The sequence below is a fragment of the Eumetopias jubatus genome, unplaced genomic scaffold (genome assembly GCF_037043125.1).
Source record: "Eumetopias jubatus isolate StellerSeaLion01/CBP00866 unplaced genomic scaffold, mEumJub1_p1.0 scaffold_8, whole genome shotgun sequence".
NCBI classification, from domain to species: Eukaryota; Metazoa; Chordata; class Mammalia; order Carnivora; family Otariidae; genus Eumetopias; species Eumetopias jubatus.
In genome coordinates, this window is record NW_028274814.1 from 115,347,704 (window position 1) to 115,369,477 (window position 21,774).

General features: G+C 41.7%; 1 long non-coding RNA gene across 3 annotated transcripts in view; it reads right to left on the minus strand.

Moving 5' to 3' along the window:
- LOC114211022 (uncharacterized) overlaps window positions 1-21,774 on the minus strand; it is a 179,817-nt gene that overhangs the window by 131,574 nt on the left and 26,469 nt on the right. For all 3 annotated transcript variants that reach the window (XR_015768780.1, XR_003609633.1, XR_003609632.1), the window contains exon 2: window positions 18,340-18,458. This is a non-coding gene — a long non-coding RNA (uncharacterized LOC114211022). The remainder of the gene's footprint in view (window positions 1-18,339; window positions 18,459-21,774) is intronic.

Sequence of the window (21,774 nt, forward strand, 5' to 3'; positions counted from 1 at the left end):
TAAATAAAATCTTAAAAAGAAAAAGAAAAATGGGCTGTGTGTTTTGTACGTCTTTGGGTTTGTTTGGTTTTTTTTTAATGATGTTATTAAGGATATCACGTATTGCATGGAGCACGGGGTGTCTGGGTTTTTTAAATTTCATGTGTCTAGTAATTGATTTTTATGGCACTTCATTAAAGTTTGTTCACAAGTTGAAATTTTTCTTTTTTTAAAAATGTTCCTTTAATGCAGATAGCTTGAAAAGCAGTCAAATAGAGAAGTGATGTCTTTAGAATCAAAGGAGTGGACATGTTGGGACATAAGCATCCTGAGGGCAGGGCTTTTGTCTGCTTTGTGCACCTCTGTATGTCCCAGTACCTAGACAGTGCTTCACACAATGCAATAAGTGCTCAATAAACACTAGAAAATGTACAAATCCAAAACAACCCACTTCCTAACTCTAAATTTGTTCTTGTTTTTAATTTACTTTCCAGATTCACTATACACTGCACAGAATCTGGAGCCAGGCCTGGGTTGAGATGCCAGCCTCCCCTTTTACTGGCCAGGCTACCATGGGCAAGTTATCCAACCTCCCTGTAATTCTTCATCTGTAAAATGGGGATAACAATAGTGTCTAAAGAGTTATCAGGATAGGGACGCCTGGGTGGCTCAGTCGTTTAATCGGCTGCCTTTGGCTCAGGTCATGATCCCAGGATCCTGGGATCGAGCCCAGCATTGGGCTCCTTGCTCTTGCTTGTGCTCTCTCTCTCTAGCAAATAAATAAATAAAATCTTAAAAAAAAAAGTTATCAGGATAGTCATCTGAGTTAACATATGTAAATTATTTAGAAGGATACCTAGCACATAGTAAGAACTACATAAATGTTAGCTATTAGTATTATTACTGTATATATATGTAAAGTATCTGTGCATAAAGTGGCCACAAAACTTTCTTCTATTAGCTGTCCAAAATGGTATGCAGCATACTTCATCTTTTTAAAGTAAATGTATTTCATATTCCTGCCAAATATAAGATTCCTAGCTTTTTAAAACAGTCTTACTAGGTTAGAATCACCAGGTACTTCCGGCAGATTGTAAGATAATTATTCATATGTTATTTTTCATGAATTTGTAAAGTATTTCTCATAAACTCACTTAATTTCAAGTATATAAAGTGCAGCTCATGAATTGGTGCAAATACTGTGTAGACGTTTCAGTTTTGTCATCCTGCACACAACTACTCATCCCCAATCCTAAACAAACTTTACAAAACAAAATTTTTTTAGAATTAATCTTAAGCCCGCGGCAGCCTCTTCTTAGGCAGGTTTCCAGGCACTGTGGTAACAGAGGCTACCCCTAGGAACGACCCTCTTTAGAATTATATTTCTGTACTATATTCGGGGTTACTGGAAGAACGATAGTCAACCAACTCCACAGAAAGTCTTGCTCTCCACAAACATTCTTTTTTTATTTTATTTATTTTATTATGTTATATTAGTCACCATACAATACATCATTAGTTTTTGATGTAGTGATCTACGATTCATTGTTTTCGTCAACATTCTTACCATTCCATACTTCCTGCCTCTGGCTCTGTTCTGCCTTCAGCCTGCAAAAAAATCTCCCAGCCTCCGCCTACTAAGAGCATAGACATCCTCCAAGGCCAGATACCAATACCACTTCTTTAGCAACTTCCCAGATCCTTTGCAGTCAGAACTAATAAAAACTGCAAAACTCAAATTATCATTCTTGTTCAATGCCTGTCTTGTCCACTAAGCTGACTCCAGAGCATCTACCAAAGTGCCTTATAAATATTGAACGGGAAAAGGATACCAAATAATATCCTCTAGGAAATTATTGATCAGACATCAACAAGCTGTTATTTAGCTGTCTGTCTTCCCCCACTATCGAAATTCCATAAGGACAGGAATATTAACTGTCTTGCCTATTAGGCAGGGACTGGCAATAGTAGATGCTAAATAAATATTGGTAGACTAAATGGATGAATGAACACATGAATGAAAGAATGAATGAATGAATGAATAGGGGACCAAGACAGGGATAATCTTCATGAAGTAGAACCGTCTGATATCTTAGTTGAGCTGATCTCATTTCTCTCCCCATAAAGGGATAGGGGGAACTTTCAAAATTACTTTACTCCAGACTTCCAATAATCAAGTTCTTCTTTCCCAAGATCAAAAGTAGAGTTGTATATCATGATGTCACACACAGCATACTGATATTGAACTAGGAGGGCAATTTAAGAAACATCTATTTTTTCTTCGCTTCCTTAGGCAATTTTAAATCATCTTCTTTTTCTGGAAGCAAATCTTCCAGTTATCTAGGTTATTTCTCTTGTAATTTCCTCATGCTCTTAGGGTCATCCATTTTGTAACATTTAAGGATTTCGTATACCTTGGTGACAATAGTCTTTCCTGGATCAGGGTATCAGCAAGCCACAATACTCTGAGTAATCCTAGAGGCTCAGGCTCAGAGCATAAACCCCAGCCATGGAATGGGGTTATCCAAAGGTCAGGGAGCAACTAAACCAATGTTACTAGCCAATTGTTTTTACAGCCATTATGGACATGGGTGTTAACTTCCCAGGGACCTGAGAAAAGAAATGCCAAGGAGGTAACTTGAATGTCACTCTGCCCACATTTTCACTGACCTTGTTTACTTACAGACTGTTCATAATGACTGAGATTCTAGAATCATACATATTACTGCTAGAAAGGACCACAGAGATAGTTTTAATCCATGGGTGGCAAACCCAAAGGCCTAGAGTGGCCAGACAGATTATTTAATTGAAAGAAGACAGCATGTTGGTGGCTAAAGAGAACAGCAAAGAAGAGGCTCATCTGAAGAGCAGAGCAAGATGCTCAGCTCAAGCTCGTTGCTGCCAACTGGTATCTAAAGCCCAGTGTGCCTAATCTTGTTATTTTTCCCCCAAAAAGATGACTATTCCGATATTCGTGAGTTATCTCTGCATTTTTTTAACTGTGGTAAAATATGCATAATACAAAATTTACTGTCTTAAGCATTGTTAAGTGTTCAGTAGTGTTAAGTACATTCACGTCGTGCAACCAGTGTCCAAAAGTTTTTTCATCTCATAAAACTGAAACTCTGTACTCATGAAACAATTCACCATTCCCCATTGCCCCCAGCCTCTGGCATCCATCATTCTACTCTCTGTCTCTGTGAATTTGACAACTCTAGGTATCTCATATATGTGGAATCATACAGTATTTTCATTTTGCAACTTGTTTATTTCATTTAACATAATATACTCTAGGTTCATCCATGTTGTAGCATGGGTTGGTATTTCCTTCCTCTTTAAGGCTGAATAATATTCCATGTATGTATATACCACAATTCTTTAACCATTCATCTATTCATACCGTTTTCCATAGCAATTTTTAAATGACTGACACTAATTCAAATTCTGTAAAACAAACAAACAAAAAGCAAAAAACAAAAACATTATACAGCATAATACATACTTTCAAGAAGTATATGACCCAGAGAACACCCTCATCTTACAGATGAGGCAACTAAAACCTGTATGTCAACATACCCACAGTTTACCTGGCTGTCTGGTGCCTGAGACAGAACAAGAATAAGATACAGAACTGGAGGATACAGTCCTAATATAGACCACTGAAATGTTTCTCAAACACTCATCAGAGCCAAAACCTCAGATTTGTTAGAGGTTCCAACTTGTTAAAAATTCATGGCTAGATTTGGTGACTTGTGAAAGAAAGGGGAAAAGGCAATAACTCAAAACATTCTCACAAAGGAAGGGGGGGAGAAAGAAAAGATAAATATAGGAGGTGATTGATGTGCTAATTAACTAAATAAGAGAAATCCTTTCATAAATGTATACATATGTCAAATCATCACAACGAACACTTTAACCATCTTATATTTAATTTGTCAATTATATCTCAAGAAGCTGGGGGGGAGGGAAAAGGCAATAACTCAAGGGCAGAGGCAGGCTGAAAGTAACTTTCTCTGCCCATTGCCTCCTTCTTCTTTCTCCAGAGGTAGAAATAAGGGGGCTGGAGATCTATTCATTATCAGTTAACAATGGACAAAGAGAAGCCTGTCTGCTGCATTAGTCATTGCTTAGAGGTCCCCAACTTCTAGTTACACTCCTGCTCTCTACCCCCAAAGTGACTTCTCTTTGATACTATTTCTGAAATGGAATGTGACCCTCTGGCTGGACAGGGTTGAGGGCATGTGGAGAGCATGAATGGGAATATTACAACTGTAATTCTGCTTGCATCTGATGTGTGGGTTCTCAAGAATAAATACGGCAATGAGAACTTGGGAAGGGTTGTTATCTGGGGAGGAAAAATGAGGCACATTCTTAGGAGAAGAAATGGCAAAGATGTGAAGATGCCCAACTTAGAAAAGGGAATGGCCTTTCTCTTTCTGGGACAGACACACAATCTGACTTGCTGATTACTCAAGGAACAGAGTACTTCTGCCCCTAACTTGCTGTGTGCCCTGAGACAAAGTCCTTGCCTCCCTCCATCCCAGCTTGTCTTTTCACAATATTAGAGAAAAGTTACACAGATGTGGGGTTTTTTGTCTTGCTGATTTGGCACTTAGGCATACTAAATTGATGTTAATCACATAACCATGCCTCCTATCTGGCCTGGTGTCCCCTGTTCTACTAGGCTCTCTACCAACTTCAGCTGCCTTGGGTGGTTCAGGAATCAAGGGTTTGAGTAGAGTCAGAACAGAGGCAGTGGTAATTGTAATAAACTGAGAGACCTCATTCAAATTCCTTTGTTCCTAGAGACCAGCTTGAAACTGCTGGTCACCTGGAGCAAACCTCCAGCCAGCAACTCCAAACTTTGACAGCATTTGATGATGTTATGAGAATTACTACTTGCCACTTCTCTCCCAGCTGGAGGTGGGGGTAGTGCAAAGGAAAGTTTCAAAGAGTAGCCAGTATTTGAAAAAGCACTTGGGGGATCCTCAGATGAAACTGCTCACTACACCCAATGGCCTATTGCCAACGGTATTATCCATACTCTGGGGTTGAGCACTGATGGTTTCCTGACACAATCATGATTCAAGCCAGGCTGGATGATGCCTTCTTTTTTTTTAAAGACTTATTAATTAATTAATTAATTAATTAATTAATTATTTATTTATTTATTTGACAGAGAGAGAGAGAGAGAGACAGCAAGGGAGAGAACACAAGCAGGGGGAGTGGGAGAGGGAGAAGCAGGCTTCCCACAGAGCAGGGAGCCTGACGCGGGGCTTGATCCCAGGACCCTGGGATCACGACCTGAATGGAAGGCAGACGCTAAACGACTGAGCCACCCAGGCACCCCACCAGTCTAAATGATGCCTTTTTAATACCACGGCTGGAGCTCGCCTTGATCAGTCTCCTGTTCCCTTAATCATCCATTGTCTTCCATGGAATAAGCTCAGGAGAGTATGTTTGGCCAAGTGTTTGCTGTAGCCAGTGTGAAGCACCATTTGTTAGAAAGGCATGCCCATGTTTGTAAATGGTTTCGTTTACATTGCCTAATATGTCATCAGGATTCAGCCAGAAATGAGACTTCATTATAATCTCCTACATCAGGGCAAAGGCTGCGTCTCACTCATCTTTGCATTCCCAGCATCTCGTACAGGGCCTGGCCCCTAGTTAACTCCTGCTCATCCTGTAGTTCACTCACTCATTATAGAATCAATTAAGCTCACAGTGCAAAAAAGGCACTGTCCCAGGAAGTGGGGGGCAGCAAAAAGAAAGCACGAGACAAATGAGGCCCTGTCCTCAGGGCACTTCCAGCCTAGAGGAGCATCACCTCCTGCAGGAAGCCTCCCTTTCCCCACTGTCTCTCCCTGATGCTCACTGAAGACCCAGTGCCCATTCAAAAGACCACACTCACTACAGGGTACTATAGTTACTTGTATGGATTTCTCGAGTACAGGACTAGGAATTACTCATCTTTGTATTCCTGCTGCCTAAAGCAGAGCTTGGTACTCAGCAACTGCCCCACAGATGCTTGTTAATCACCGAACCCACACTTCCCCTCCGACTTCCACTAAGATGAGGAGTAGCAGTGTGCAATGTGGAATGTTGTTCTCTCGGCTTGCTTATCCTTTGTGCTACCCAGCTGCTTGGTTTTTGCCTGTTTACTGACCTGGCTACCTTACCAGACTATAAGTTCCCCAAGAGCAAGCAACATACCTTAAGCAAGGACCATATTTTCTCCCAACACGCAGGAATAAAAGCACTTCATAAATGTTTGTTAGATTGTTGAACACATTCATTGAATTAGGAATAACATCCAATTATACATATAATGATAGCATACTGAAGAGTGATTAGGATTATCCTAGCATCTGTAATTTGTTGTTGGAGTGATGGTGGTGGTCCTAATTTACAGCAAAACCTTACTAGAGAGATATAGAAATCTGTCAACAGTTGAACCATTATGGTTCCCCTTATCAGCTCATGTGGTGAAACACTTCAACCCATCTTCATTTAACCAATTCATCAGATTAATGTAGGTTGTAGTTTCCTCTCTAAAATACATTGACTTTTCACCATATCCCCACTTAAGGGGTACAGTTGGAAGGGCCTCCATTTGTCTGAATGCTTCTGCTCCCTTCAGCTCAGCTATATGTTTTCCAAGACTCAGTGGACTTTGTTCTTGCTCCCTTTATATCCATTGTATCTGCTATTATAATTTTGTAATTTAATTCAATATTGCCAGGCGCCTGGGTGGCTCAGTCGGTTAAGCGTCTGCCTTCGGCTCAGGTCATGATCCCAGGTTTCTGGGATCGAGTCCTGCATCGGGCTCCCTGCTCAGTGGGGAACTCTGCTTCTCCCTCTCTCTCTGCCCCTCCCCTCTGTTCATTCTCTCTCTCTCTCTCCCCCTCACTCTCTCTCTCAAGATAAATAAAATCTTTTTAAAAAATAATAATTCAATATTGCTAATGAAATAGGAATGCAGAACAAGAGTTATTTTCATAAAAATTAGGTTGAGTGTATTGGGAAAAGTTGATACAATCTATCATTAAAAGTATTGTCAGATTAGGTGTGAGTTGGTAAACTCTAAAAGTTTAAGGAGAGAAAAATCTACTAAGATCCTACCCTCAGGATTAGGAAATGTGGATAATACTTTATGGAAACAGTTTGTGGAAAAAAAAAAAAGAAGTAAAACTTGAATCAACCAACCCATACTGAGAAAAATCAGTAGTTTTGAGGGCTATGCAACTAGACAAATGAATGTACTTTATATGTCATGAATTATATTAAAAATTTAAGGTTTATAGATATATTCTTTATGATCACAAACTTTGACAGAGATTTTTCAGTTTACTGATTCCTGGGCTATGGACCTGGCAGAGATTTTCTTCTGTATGTTGGATTATTCAAAGGCTACATCTGAAAATACTAAGTGACCAAGAGGGCCCCTGCAGTCCCAACCTCCTGGCCTCCTACCCTAATGATTAGAGTAAGATAGGATGGTTCTAGCCACATTTCAAGCTTATCGTTTTCTATAACACCCCGAATAAGGCAGCAAATCTAACCAACTGTAAGGTATTTAGATGTCTACCACCCTATCTTTGTAAAAAGGTTTTGTACTCTGACATTATAATGAAAACAAGAAATTAGCTTCTTAAACAGAAGCTCTCTCTGGATCTTTTCAGAAAAGGAAAATGGCGGATAGGGCGGCACCTGGGTAGCTCAGTTGGCAGATTGTCAGGCTCTTGGTTTAAGCTCAGGTCATGATCTCAGGGTCATGAGATAGAGCTCCACATGGGGCTCCGTGCTCAGCAGGGAGTCTGCTTGAGATTCTCTCTCTCTTCCTCTTCCTCTGCCCCTCCCCCTGCTCTCTCTCTCAAATAAATAAATTTTTAAAAAAAGAAAAAGGAAGGGAAAATGGGGAACTGACTTCTGTTGAGCGTCTTCTGAGAACAGTTGGCTTTTCATATCTAATCTCATGTAATTGTCACAAATACCCTGTGAGTTCAAGCTCACTGGCCTCATTTTACAGATGAGGACACTGAGGCCCTGCAAGGGGAAGCAAAGACACACAGCCAGTACTAGAGAAGTGGTATGTAACCCACTGTGAATCAGTATACTTCCCAAGCCACCAAATTACCTCTGATGATTTGCCCCAGATTTGATATCATTTTTTTTCCCCAGAAATAAAGCAGTATTGTGGCTATGAAATGTATTTCTTTCCAAGAAGCTCCAGCCACTTCAAGGGGATTTTTTCAGTTTCATTGTTGGTATGTGTCCAAGCTGAGCAGCAACCCTGCCCTCCTCCAAAGCTGGCTGAGGCTGCCTAGGGTCTATAAAAAGCCCCTGTGTTAACATTATGCTATGTTCCAGCTACTCTAGAAATTCTCCAGGCTACCCTCCACTCCTCTTTTTTCTTTCCCGTTCTCTCTCTGTTGTGGGTTTGAATTCTGTTCCCCCAAAAGATACTGAACTCCTATGAATGTGACCTTATTTAGAAACAGGATCCTTGCAGATAATCAAGTCAAAATGAGGTCATTAGGGTGGGCCCTAAGCCAGTTTCACTGGTGTCCTTATAAAAATGGCAAATTTGGACACAGAGGGAAGACAATATGAAGACCCCAGGAGGATGCCATCTACAAGCCCAAGGAACACCTGAGGATACCAGAAGTTAAAGAGAGTCATGGAACTGATTCTCTGTCACATCCCTCAAATGGAACTATTCCTGCTGGCACACTGATTTCAGACTTCTGGACTCTAGAACTGTAAGGTCATACATGTCTGTTGTTCAAGCCTCCTAGTTTGTGATGCCTTGGTACAGCAGCCCTAGGACTCACCTCACACCTCTCTCTGTTTCTCTCTCTCTCATTCAGTTTCCATGGATTACAGCCTTGCCTAGATTCTCTGGCCATCTTGGTCAAGTTTTGGTTTCCTCAGGGACAGGGACTCTCAGTCTCCCCTCCCCACCCCCCACCTTGGAGAACATCCCCTCAGGGATACCTGCTCCTTCCCACCAACAACCCAAGCTCCCAGCACACCAAGGTATAACTGAGGTCCCCAGTTGGGAAGGGGGGTGCCAGGGGAAGTCAGATTGGGAAGTATTAGAATTGTCATCTGTTTTTTGTTTTGATTTGTTTTTGTCAACTAAACAGAATTATAATGCATGGCAGACACTGCTGTATAGAATACCCCCTACTCATACAGGTTGACTATTATCATGGCTGTTCCTTGCTGACCAAATACCTTCTATTTTGTGTCCTCTATTCTTATAACATGATCAGGCTCCAACAAGCCTTTCCTTGAAATTGCCACGGGAATCACAAAAAAATTATTCAAAAACTGCAAAGCGATCAAGTTTCTATCACAAAATACTTTGGTGTCAACTTGACCGAATCTCTCAGACATTCTAACTGAAGTTAGGAGTGAGGTAGAAATCATTGTCTCCACATCGCATCATATTGGGTTTTAGTATTTAATCATTTATCATTTGAAAGATGCCTGAAGAGGGGTGGTTTTAATGCATCTTTCTAAACACACCAGAAATTCACATCCTTAGTTGTTTTAAATGTAACCATACACAATTCTAGTTTACTCAGTAATCAAATATTAATCAAGTACCTACAAAGTGATAGGTGATAGGAACTGTTTTAGGCACAGTGGCAAACAAAATAAAGCCCCTGCCCTTCTAGAGTTTATTATAGTCTAATATCAGTGGTAAACGATAAACAAAAATATATATAATTGAATCTCAAGTCATAAATAATATGGAGAAAAATAAAGCTATAATTATTTGTTCAATACTGTCCTCCTTTTAGGTTATAACCTCTACAATGACAATGGCCATATCTGTCTCAGTGCTAGCTCATAGTAGGCGTTTGAGAATAAGTTGGATGGATGGATGGGGTGTGGGGAGGAGTTAGGGATGGTGGTGCAAGAGTCGCAAAGGAAGTGAAACTTGAACTAAATCTTGAAGAGACTGTCAGGTCCAGAAAAGGGAATCCAGGCACAGAGACCAGTATGGACAGAACATGAAGATAGCAAAGTCAGAGGACACCAAGACAATCTTTTGGTAGGACAAAAAACAAAGGGATGGCCTCTGAGGCTGGAAAGTAAGGCAGGAGCCAAATGTTGATCTGTCTCATCTGCATATATCAGCTCTTTCATGGCAGAAATCTGATGAGCTTATCAGACAAGTTCTAAAGGTCAGCAGTGCTGAATGATTAGAGACATTGAAGTAGTTAAATGAGTTGTTGCCTAGAAACCTCGTTTGGCACAAAAGCATCTTTTTTCCATGCAGTGCTTTGTTTCCACCCTGGGGGGGTGTCAGATTCCGTGTCCTCTTTTGACTGAGAACCCACAGACTGTCCTCCAGACAGGCATAGGTGAGGCCACTCAAATGGCCTGTTTGTCCAACTGCAAGTGTGCTAATCCCGGACTCAAATCTGCTTTGCACGCTGCGCCTCACCGCCACAAACCTGCTCCGCTGGTTTATGCAGGCTTCTTCCAGAAAGGAGAAACATTAGACGCTGGTGGGGGGAGGGGAGGGCTCTGCTGGCATTTAATGAGCTGCCTGCAGAGAAATGCAGCCTACTGTAGGTCGCTTTGTACCTCCAATTCACAAAAGGAAAGAGCATCTTAATGAATTTTATTTACTTGGGAACCCCCAAATTTAATTGTGTGCCAGTATTTATAATCATGTTAGTCTTTTCTATGAACACACACATACACATATAAATTCATCTCTTCAGCACCTGTCACAGTCTGAAACATCTATGTGGTAATAATGTTTGGCAAATAAGTAAAATCATTTTATTTTTACACATTTAGAACAGTACTTATGTGCAGTATGGAATTTTGCTTTTAAAAAATTTTGCTCAGTATGGTGGGTGTATTTTTCTGTGCCACTTTTAAAGCATTTTTTTATGAATGCACAAACACTATTGTGTGGATAATGCTGACCTGAACATCCAGTACATAACCCTATATTTGCACCTCTGAAGATTTCCTCAGGCTAGATTCCTAACTGTGAAATTAATAAGTCAAAGAGAAAAAACTTTTTAAGGTTGCTGGTGTCATCCAATGTTGATGAACTTTCCAGAATGAAGTGATCTTCACATGGAAACCCAATCAGACCTCTGAGCATGCTGTGGCAGTCTGCATACAGTAGCTGCTTCCCCCCGCTGAAAGAATGGCCCTCTTTGATGGTCTTTGGACCCATAAATCCTCTCATACCCCAGACAGCCTCCCTTCCCTGGCATCTCTGGACCATCCCTGTGCTGGCCCCCACTGGATCAAGCTCCAGCTCAGCTGTTCCGGTCCTCCACAAAGGCTCGAGGGAGAAATCTAATCTTGGTATTGTGTTCCATTTAATTTTCACTTAAGGATTGTCTTGACTGTTTTCCTACTTTGTTTAACCGTATCTATTCTAAACAAATTCTGTGTCACAAAGCCATTTCTTTCGTTCTTTCTTTTTCTTGAATTGTGTCAGCTGGGAATTGAAATGGGTGGCTTTATCCCCCTGTGGTACAACATAACTTGTACTTAAAAATATTATTTGAATTGTATTCTGGGTCGTCAGTGACGCCATGATATGTGTCATTCCAATCGCATTCATCAAACGTGCATATTACTGTGCTATGACCTGGAAAGGACTTTTTTTTTTTTAATAACTGAACATTTGCCTTAGAGAATTCAGATCCACCACTATGATGTCTTGCCCCAAGTGTTCTTCCCCTTGGAGTCTTTCTTTACTATCCTATTTGCATCTCCACCCCCCTACTACTTCCTCCTCTACTTAATTCTTAATCATAGCAGTTGTCACCACCTCACCAACTATATATCTTACTTGTCTCAACTGTCTCATCCACTAGAAGCACAACCATGACAAAGTGGTTCATTAATTAATTAGTTCAGTATTTACTGACCACTTCCAGGTGTCTAAAATTGTGATAAGCATGGGGTGGGGGACAACAAAAATGTGGAAGACTGCTTTCCAGGAGCTTACAACTGAATAAGAAACACCACACAGTTAAGCAAAGATATGAGGCAGGATCTAATCTTAAAATATTAAAATAAATGAGTTTGGACAAAGTAGGTGTGCTCTGGAAAAAGTAGCAAGAACAGACTATGTGAAGTGAGGGTAAAAGCCAGTAAGGAGATGAGGTTCCAAGGCAGGTTGGAGCTTGATGAGGAATTTACAGTAGAAACATTTGGCTTGTCTTGTAAGTGGTGCAGGTTCTTGAGCAAGGCAGTGGCATGATGAGATAGTGTATAATAAGGACTGGTGGGCAAAGAGTGAGAATGAAAATGATGGTGAGAGGCCAAAGGAGGGGACACTGGTTGGAGAGGTCAGAGGGGCCAAGGTGCGGAGGGACCAGAGGAAGGTGGTAAATCAGGAAGGACGAGAGGGTGGAGGGCGGCCCTGCAGAGGCACAGCTAAAGTACCCTCGCCCACAGGATAAAGACAGCTGGGGTATTCTATGCAAACTTAAACTGATTAATAGAGCCCAGATAAAGAGGAATAAAAACGAGAAGAGGGGAAAAAATAAGAATTGCTATTTTAGATAAATCCCATATGGGTTATGCTCTTAATTTACTTAAAGCAGATGGCTGGACCTGGGACTGCCTAATTTATTACTGTCCTGCCATTCAGAGCCAGAGCCTTCCTTAGGTTTCTAAGCAACTCTGATGGGAAATGTCAGATTGCATGAAATTTTCTGATTAGACCATGTGACCTAAGCACATCCTACAGGAAATGATTTGAATACTCAAAATCGCTTATCCTAGACCACAGCTGCCAGGTCTGTTCCCTCCCTGCTCAGAGCAGATGGGTGGGTGGGCCTTCCCCTATTTGCAGGCAGTATGGTGGGAGTTCTAGGAATAAAAAAAGACCAAAATAGAGGGTGGGAGAGGACTTGGAAGAAGTCTGAAATACCAGATTCTTTCTTGTTGTCCTATTACTTTCCAAAATTTTCTATAAGGGAAGGAAAGTCACAAAGCATTTAAAAAGAAGCATTCAAACTTCTCTGGCAATTAAGCAGCCTCTGAGTCAGCAAACTCATCTACTAAACTGAGTAACATCTGAGATAACATGAGAGGATTGAAAAAGGTTGGACAGAATCAGGAGCTAGGCCGGTTTACAACCTGAAGAGGAGAGCACAATGATTTTAAAAAGCTATAATTAACATTTTTTGAGGAAGAGTCACCATGTGCCAGGTTCTGTAGGAATTACTACTGAGGATCTAGGTTAGGTCATACAATCACTGTTTCAGACCAGTCTTACGAATCTGTCAGAGTGTAAGACAGGGATTGGTCAGAAAAGTGAAGGGCAGAAAGCTGCAAATGCCAGAATTGGAGAATGCAAGGAGCTTCCCTGTGGCATTCCTTTGGAGCAGAGCACAGTTCAGGCTAACAGAAGAAGGGACTGCTTAGGGCAGAAGAGAGCACTTGCCAAATGCAATGGGGTATCCTGTATTGGATCTTGCAACAGAAAAAGGACATTAGGGAAATATGAAAAAGTCTGGGGTTTAATTAATAGTAATGTACCAATGTTGGCTTCTTGGGAGTGATAAAGTTACCATAGTAATATGAGATGCAGGTAAGGAATGGAGAGGAACTCTCTGTACCATCTTGTAACTTTTCTGTAAATCTGAAATTATTATAAAATAAAAAGGTTATTGAAATATCTTTAGGAAAAAAAGAGTAAATTCCCATACATTTTAAGGACTACACAACTTTCCCTTGTTGGAAAGGTTTTTTGGGCATAACAGGACACTGTCGCTCGTGAATACAAGGATATGGAAAAATAGCATGTCCCCTCTACTGATTGATCAAGGACACCCAGACAGCCTTCAATTAATGTGGGATCCAGAGTCAGAAAAAGCTTTTAAAAATCTCAAGAGGGCCTTGCTCAGTGCCCCAGCTTTAAGTCTTCCTACCATGAGGGATGTGACAGAAAGGGAATGGCCTTGGGTGACCTAACCCAGGCCCAGAGACCAGCTCAACAGCCAGTGGGATATTTAAGCAAAGAGCTGGATCTGGTGGCTTATGGCTGGCTGGCATGCCTTAGGGGCAGCTGTGACTATGAAACTAACTCTGGGACAGGAAGAAACTAACTCTAGGACAGGAAAAATGTGAAGAATACCCCGTCCTCCCATTCACAAATCCCCTGAGACATACAGCAAGTAGGAAGTTATCCTGGGAAAGACTGGCAAATGGACTTCACACATGTCTAAAATGCATGGGTACAGGTACCTCCTGCTTTGGGTAGATACCTTAATGCCCTGGGTTGAGGCCTTCCCCTGTAAAACTGAAAAAGCCTCAGAAGTGATAAAGGCACTGGTAAATCCCTTGGTCTGAAGCCCCCTAGTCCCTTTGAGTGTTATCAGAGGGAGCATCCAACGTTCTGGAATCATTTCATCCCTCTTGCAAGGAGTTTCCCAACTCCCAGCCCCAAAATACCCAACCTCTCCCATTTTACCCTGGGGACCAAGGCTTGTTAGAGCCAGCCTGGGAGGGACCGAATACAGTGATTTTAGCCACTCCAACAGCAAAGTGCCTGAATTTGAAGCCTGAATCCACCATTCCAGAGTCAAACCCTGGTCCCCAATGGGCCTAACAACAAGGAACCAAAATCCCTCTGTCAACCCAGAGAGCACCTCAAACTAGTCTTGAAGGGACAAGACACAGATCCTTATATCCCATCAAAATCATAATCCTTATTGCATTCCTTTCACCTGCCCTCTCCTCACAGTATGTGGGAAGTCCACCAAAACATCCCCTACGCCTCGTCAGACCCCTGGCTATACTCGATCTTGCATTGTGCTTTGGGCCTTGCCTCCTAAATGCCCTAACCCGCTTTATATCTTCCAGACTAAAGGTCATCAAATTCCAAATGGTGGTTCAGATGGAGCTTCATATGAAGGTCAAACCAGATATCTACAAGGGACCTCTTGATAGATCAGGATGAGAGGAACCCTGACTGCCACTCCATCCAACCCTCTTGACCAATAGGAAGTTGCTACAATCAGTCATAGCCCTTTTTCTCTAATGGCAATTAAGGATACGTCTTCAGAGGGGGGAATAATGAAGGATAGTCAGAAGGCAGGCAAACAGGGACAAGGGGTCCCCGCCCAAAGATGAAACCACCCTTAAAAGGATTTCACACCACCCTGTTAGAAGCCCTCCACCCTTTCCCATGATAGGTGACAAAAACCTGATTGGAGGACAGGTGCAGGGAGGGTTAATCAGATTAAAACAGCCTGTCAACAAGCCCTAAAACCCTCTAGACTTAGAAACTCCTGTGGCCACCCTGTTGGGTCCCCTCCCTCCTCAGGAGCTTTGTACTATCACTGCTACCGCTCAATGAACCTTGCTTTGCTGCCCACCAAAAAAAAAAAAAAAAGAGCATTTGTGACATGTTTACAAACATTCTTCAGAATAGTAACATTTTTTTATTTACATTTTTTTAAAAAGATTTTCTTTCTAAGCAATCTCTACACCCAACGTGGGGCTCGAATTTACAATCCCAAGATCAAGAGTCATACCTTCCCCTGACTGAGCCAGCTAGACGTCCCAGAACAGTACCATTTAAATGGAAATGGCAAGGGCAGCATTTTTGTGGCTGGTCATATTTCTTGGCAGACAAAATTATTCATAATGACAATCACAATGACTAACATTATGGAGCAGTTACAATATCCAGCCTTCGTCCAACAGATGTTATACAAATGCCCACATGTCATCTTCAAGACAACACTATTATTATCCTAACTTATAGATTAGAAAAGCTCTTAGAATAGAGCCTAGAATCTGGTAGTCAAAAATTAGGGTGTTGTTTTTTTTTTTAATTTCTATTTTTATTATAGAAGCTAAGAAACTGGGCCAGCCTGACAGCAACAGAGTAACAATTTCAAACCAAACCCTAAAAGACTTCCAATTCCGGCCTTGCCATTTACTAATTCTATGGGTTGGGCAAGTTTGAAAAACAAAAGAAAGCTAATATCAGGGAGTGGATTTAAAAGTTTGTTGAGAAGGGCGACCAGGTGACTCAGTAGGTTAAGCCTCTGACTCTTGATTTCAGCTCAGGTCATGATCTCAGGGTTGTGAGACTGAATCCCGAGTCGGGCTTTGTGCTGGGCATGGAGCCTGCTTAAATTTTTTTTTTTTAAAGATTTTATTTATTCACCCATTTGAGAGAGAGAGAATGAGAGACAGAGAGCACGAGAGGGAAGAGGGTCAGAGGGAGAAGCAGACTTCCCGCTGAGCAGGGAGCCCGATGTGGTACTCGATCCCGGGACTCCAGGATCATGACCTGAGCCGAAGGCAGTCGCTTGACCAACTGAGCCACCCAGGTGCCCTGGAGCCTGCTTAAGAGTCCCCTCTCCCTCCGCTCCACCCCCAGATCTAATTAAAAAAAAGTTTATTGAGAAATATCAAGTGTTGGTGAGGATGTGGACAAAAGGGATCCCTGTGCACTGTAGGTGGGAATATAAATTGGTACAGCCACTATGGAAAACAATACGGAGGTTCCTCGAAAAATTTAAAATGGAACTACCATATGATCTAGTAATTCCACTCTTGGGTGTTTATCCAAAGAGAATAAAAACACTAATTTGAAAAGATGTATATACCCCTATACTTACTGCAGTATTATCAACAATAGTCAAGATAAGGAAGAAACCATCGATAGATGAATGGATAAAGAAGAACTAATATATATACACAACGGAATATTAAACAGCAATAAAAAAAGAATGAAACTTGCCATTTGCAGCAACATGAATACACCCAGAGGGTATTGTGCTAAGTGAAATAAGTCAGAGAAAGACAAATACCAAAAGATTTTGTTTATTTGTGGAATCTGAAAAACAAAACAAATGAGCAAACAGAAACACACTCATAAATACAGAGAATAAACTAGTGGTCGCCAGAGGGGAGGTGGGTAGAGGGAGAGGTAAAATAGGTGAAGGGGATTGAGAGGAACAAACTTCCAGTTATAAAATAAGTCAGTCATGGGAATGAAAAGTAGAGCATAGGGAATACTGTCAATAAGATTGTAATAACTTTAGGGCGCCTGGGTGGCTCAGATGGTTAAGCATCTGCCTTCGGCTCAGGTCATGATCCCAGGGTCCTGGGATCGAGTCCCGCATCAGGCTCCCTGCTCCTTGGGAGCCTGCTTCTCCCTCTGCCTCTCTCTCTCTCTCTCTCTGTCTCTCATGAATAAATAAATAAAATCTTTAAAAAAAAAAAAGATTGTAATAACTTTATATGGTGACAGATGGTAACCACACTTATTGTGACAAGTATTTATAATGTATATAATTGTTGAATCACTATGTCATATACCTGAAACTAATATAATATTATATGTCAACTATACTTCCAAATTTTTTTTTAAGATTTTATTTATTTGACAGAGAGACACGGCGAGAGAGGGAACACAAGCAGGGGGAGTGGGAGAGGGAGAAGCAGGCTTCCCGCCGAGCAGGGAGCCCGATGCGGGGCTCGATCCCAGGACCCTGGGATCATGACTTGAGCTGAAGGCAGACACGTAACGACTGAGCCACCCAGGCGCCCTCCAAATATTTTTAATGTAAAAAATTTTTTTAAATGAAAATTTGTTGAAAATTTTATCATTCAAGTTTAAAAGTAGACAATTGTTTATTATGTATTTCAAAATTCCTTTTTTTTTAATGATTTTTTATTTGAGAGAGAGAGAGAGAGAGCACAAGTGGGGGGAGGAACAGAAGGAGAGGGAAAAGGAGATTCCTCACTGAGCAGGGAGCCCGACGTGGGGCTCCATCCCAGGATTCTGGGATCATGACCTGAGTCGAAGCAGCAGAGTGTTGTACTGGGGTCAACAAAAAAATTCCACATATACCTTTCTTAAGACTCCTTGGATACACCTCCAAATACAAGAACCAAATAAGAGCAAATGCAGACAGTAAGGGAAACTGTTGGACCCTATTAAGCATAGGAGCCACTAGGAAATGAATGTTTCCAAATCTCTTTAGGTATCAAATGACTGCAGCTCACTGGATCAGCAGATTCCCATGAGAAGCATTTCCTTCAGAGGGGAAGATGGAAGAGGCAAATTATGAAGACAGCCTTATGATGACTGATGCCCAGGGTGAAAATGTCAGCAGAGGGGGAAGGCTGGTAGTCAGCAGCCTTTGCTCATGCACATTCAGTTCAACCTCACTGCCCTTTATTCAACATTTTCTCAGTGTCAGGGATGATGCTAAACTCTGGGAAAGATACAAAGGTGAAAAAAATAAAACAACACCTAACTTCAGCAAGTTTACAGCTAGTGGTGTATTTTACCAGAAGGAAATACAGCATATACGAGGCACAATGGAATACCTTGAGTCTGAATCTTCACTTATTCCTCACTCTGCACCTGGCCCAAGTTGCAGACTCTCTTCTCAGACCTCCATAAGAATAATGTAATTCACATTTGCCTGGGAAGATGGTTGTGAATCCTGAAAATGAGGGAAAGTACAGAAAGTAAACAGGAGTCCCATCATAAATCCGTATCGTTTTCCTTTTTTTTACCCCAACAAAAAGAGAAATAAATCCCTTACACCCCCAGTCAACCAACTCTTCATTTTAAACTAGACCTTGGTCTCAACTGACTAGAAAGGGAGGTCACAGAAGAAATGTTAAGAATTTCTGGCTTCAAAGATTGCAGGAGCCCAGGTTCAAACAGTATAAAGACTACTGAGCTGGGGTAGGGGTGGGGGGGAAGTTCAAGAATGGACTTTAGAACCTTACCACATTATTTTTTTTTAAAGACTTTATTTATTTATTTGACAGAGAGAGATCACAAGTAGGCAGACAGGCAGGCAAAAGGAGACGGAGAAGCAGGCTCCCTGCTAAGCAGGGAGCCTGATGCGGGGCTCAATCCCAGGACTCTGGGATCATGACCTGAGCTGAAGGCAGATGCTTAACCAACTGAGCCACCCAGGCGCCCCACCTTATCACATTATTGTGTTACCCACCTGCCCCCAACCTATCCCCAAAAATAGGGGCGCAGAGATCCAAAACATACATTGCTGACACAAAGCTGCTTAGAACCTAAAAAAGTTGAAACCTTTTCTAATCTATCTGCCCAAATATGGAGTCACTTCTAATTTGCACAAGAAATATGCTAGCAGCAGCCTCGACCTTCCCCACCCCACATACCTGCCTAAAATGTGATGCCCTTGCACTTCTGGGCCCAAAACAGGATAAGAAAACAATAAAACCCTATGCCTGGAGTCATGTAATTTATTCATTTATTCAACAAATATTTATTCAGCCCCTACTGTGTGCTCTGGAACATTTTCTCCTCCCTGTGTCCCCTGGGCTGCCTCTAATCTCTCTATTCTACCCTTGCTGATCCCAAAAACCTCTAGTTTATAATCTGTTTACTGTTTCTTAGCCAATATCTCACCTCCTGACATGCAAGTTAGCCATCCTTTTCTTCCAGAATAGAATATTGTTCTATCCTCTCTGGCCCCCAGGCTTTACCTCTTTCTTCATGGCTTAATTCAAAGCCCTTAAGCCCTTCATTATTCAGTTCCTCTTGCTTCTCTGCCCAGCTATCCTATCACCAATACCTGTTCTCAACTCATCACACCATAGCCCCTGAACAGAGCAAATGGGGCTGAAAGAGTGGAACTCATTTGCCTGTGGTGATCCAAATTGTGAGCAATCCAATTCAACAAATTCTGTAAAAATAGTAACACTAATAGCTAGCACTTGAGACTGAGATTAGGGACAGGTTACACTCATTAATAATGACAAAGTCCAAGGGCTGACCATGGGACTCAGTACATGAGGTGGGATGGGACAAGGTCATTGGAGGAGGGGAATCTAAAGAAAGCTAAGACCAGATAATAAAAACAAAACCTATGAGGATAAAACAATCACCAAGAAGTATGGCAGATGTAGTGCAGGAGAGAGGGATCTGGAGCTAAAATCTTAAGAAACAAGTGGGTATGTGAAAAGGAGGCAATAGAAGATCATAGGTCTGTTGACTGGAGAATGAGAGTTGGTTAGGAGCACTGAGGGGTGGAGGGAATGTTCTGGAAGCAGTAATAAGGATGACCCCCTGTCTTAGTCCATTCAGGCTGCTATAACAAAACTACGATTGACTAGGTGGCTTATAAACAACATTTATTTCGGGGCCCCTGGGTGGCTCAGTTGGTTAAGCGACTGCCTTCAGCTTGGGTCATGATCCCAGGGTCCTGGGATCAAGCCCTGCACCGGACTCCCTGCTCGGTGGGAAGCCTGCTTCTCCCTCTCCCACTCCCACTCCCCCTGCTTGTGTTCCCTCTCTCGCCGTGTCTCTGTCTGTCAAATAAATAAATAAAATCTTTAAAAAAATAAAAATAAATAAACAACATTTATTTCTCCCTGAAAGTCCAAGATCAGGGCACTGGCAGATTCCGTGTGTGATAAGAACTAGCCTTCTGGTTCATAAATGGCTGTCTTCTCCTGCATCCTTACGAAGCAGAAAGGGCAAGGGAGCTCTCTGGGGTCTCTTTTATAAGGGTACTAATCCTATTCATAAGGGCTTTACTCTCATGACCTATCAGTTCCCAAATGCCCCAATTCCTAATAACATCGCATTGGGGGTTTGTTTTCAACATATGAATTTGGGGGGATCCACAAACATTCGGTATGCAGTACCCACCCTGCCTGTGGGCTCATGATATGAGGAGCTTGAGAGAGAAAATGGCCCCCATCAGCAAAGGAACCAGTGTCTTTGGGAGAGCCAGGTCACCCCTATATCAAGAAGTTGAAGCCAACATTCAAGAAGTGAGGTAGAGAGGGGATGCTGTGAAGTCACTGTGGAAGGGTTTCATAAGTTGGAGAATGGTGAGACGTAGGGCCAGGATAGGGGCATATGAGGCCATGTGGAGATCAGAGTCCAAGAATGGGAGATGACCTGGCAGACCAGGGCTGACAGAAATGGGAGGCATGATGGGATTAGCACAGCCCCCCCCCACCCAGGGCTGATAGCAGTGGCACAGTTGTGGGTGTTGGGGACCAGAAAGTGAGGGTTTGCCAGGAACACTCAGAGTTCTTGCCCATTGCAAATTCATAATCTGTTAGGGAAGACTCATACATACTGACAGAAAAATGCACCCCAGATTACCTATGGAATTCAGACTATGGAGGATGCCTATCGGAGGGGCAACCAACTCAGACAGGGAAGGTCAAGGAAAACTTGAGAGAGACAGAGAGAGAATGGAAAGACAATTCCATAAAACTACTGGCACCCCAGAAAATAACTGAGACACTTCTCCTATGGCAATGAGTGTACTACACTTGATCTTAGCCAAAAGACCAAGAAGTGGTGCAATGAGACTTTGCATAAATGGACCATAAGTTTAAAGAGTAGTGCAATATTTTATATTCATACTATCTGAATAGTCTTTGATCTTGCCAGAGTGAAATTTATTGCTTTTGGCCAGAGAACTTAGCAAGGTTATACAGCAAAGAGTGGGTATAATATTATCTTTAATACAAGTTGTAAAACTCTAAATAGATGGAAGTTAGATTTTTTCTGAGGGTAAAAAGTAGGAAACATTTCCAAAATTAAAAGTCTAATACATTCATTCCTATCTCTCTGTTACTGGAGATGTGTGAAATTACCTCCAGTATTTGAGGTGATGGGTACAGGGAAAAAAATAAATTGACGGAACCTTCCCTGACTCCCATATTTAAATTAGCCATACTCCTTTTTTTTTTTTAAAGATTTTATTTATTTATTTGACAGAGAGAGACACAGCGAGAGAGGGAATACAA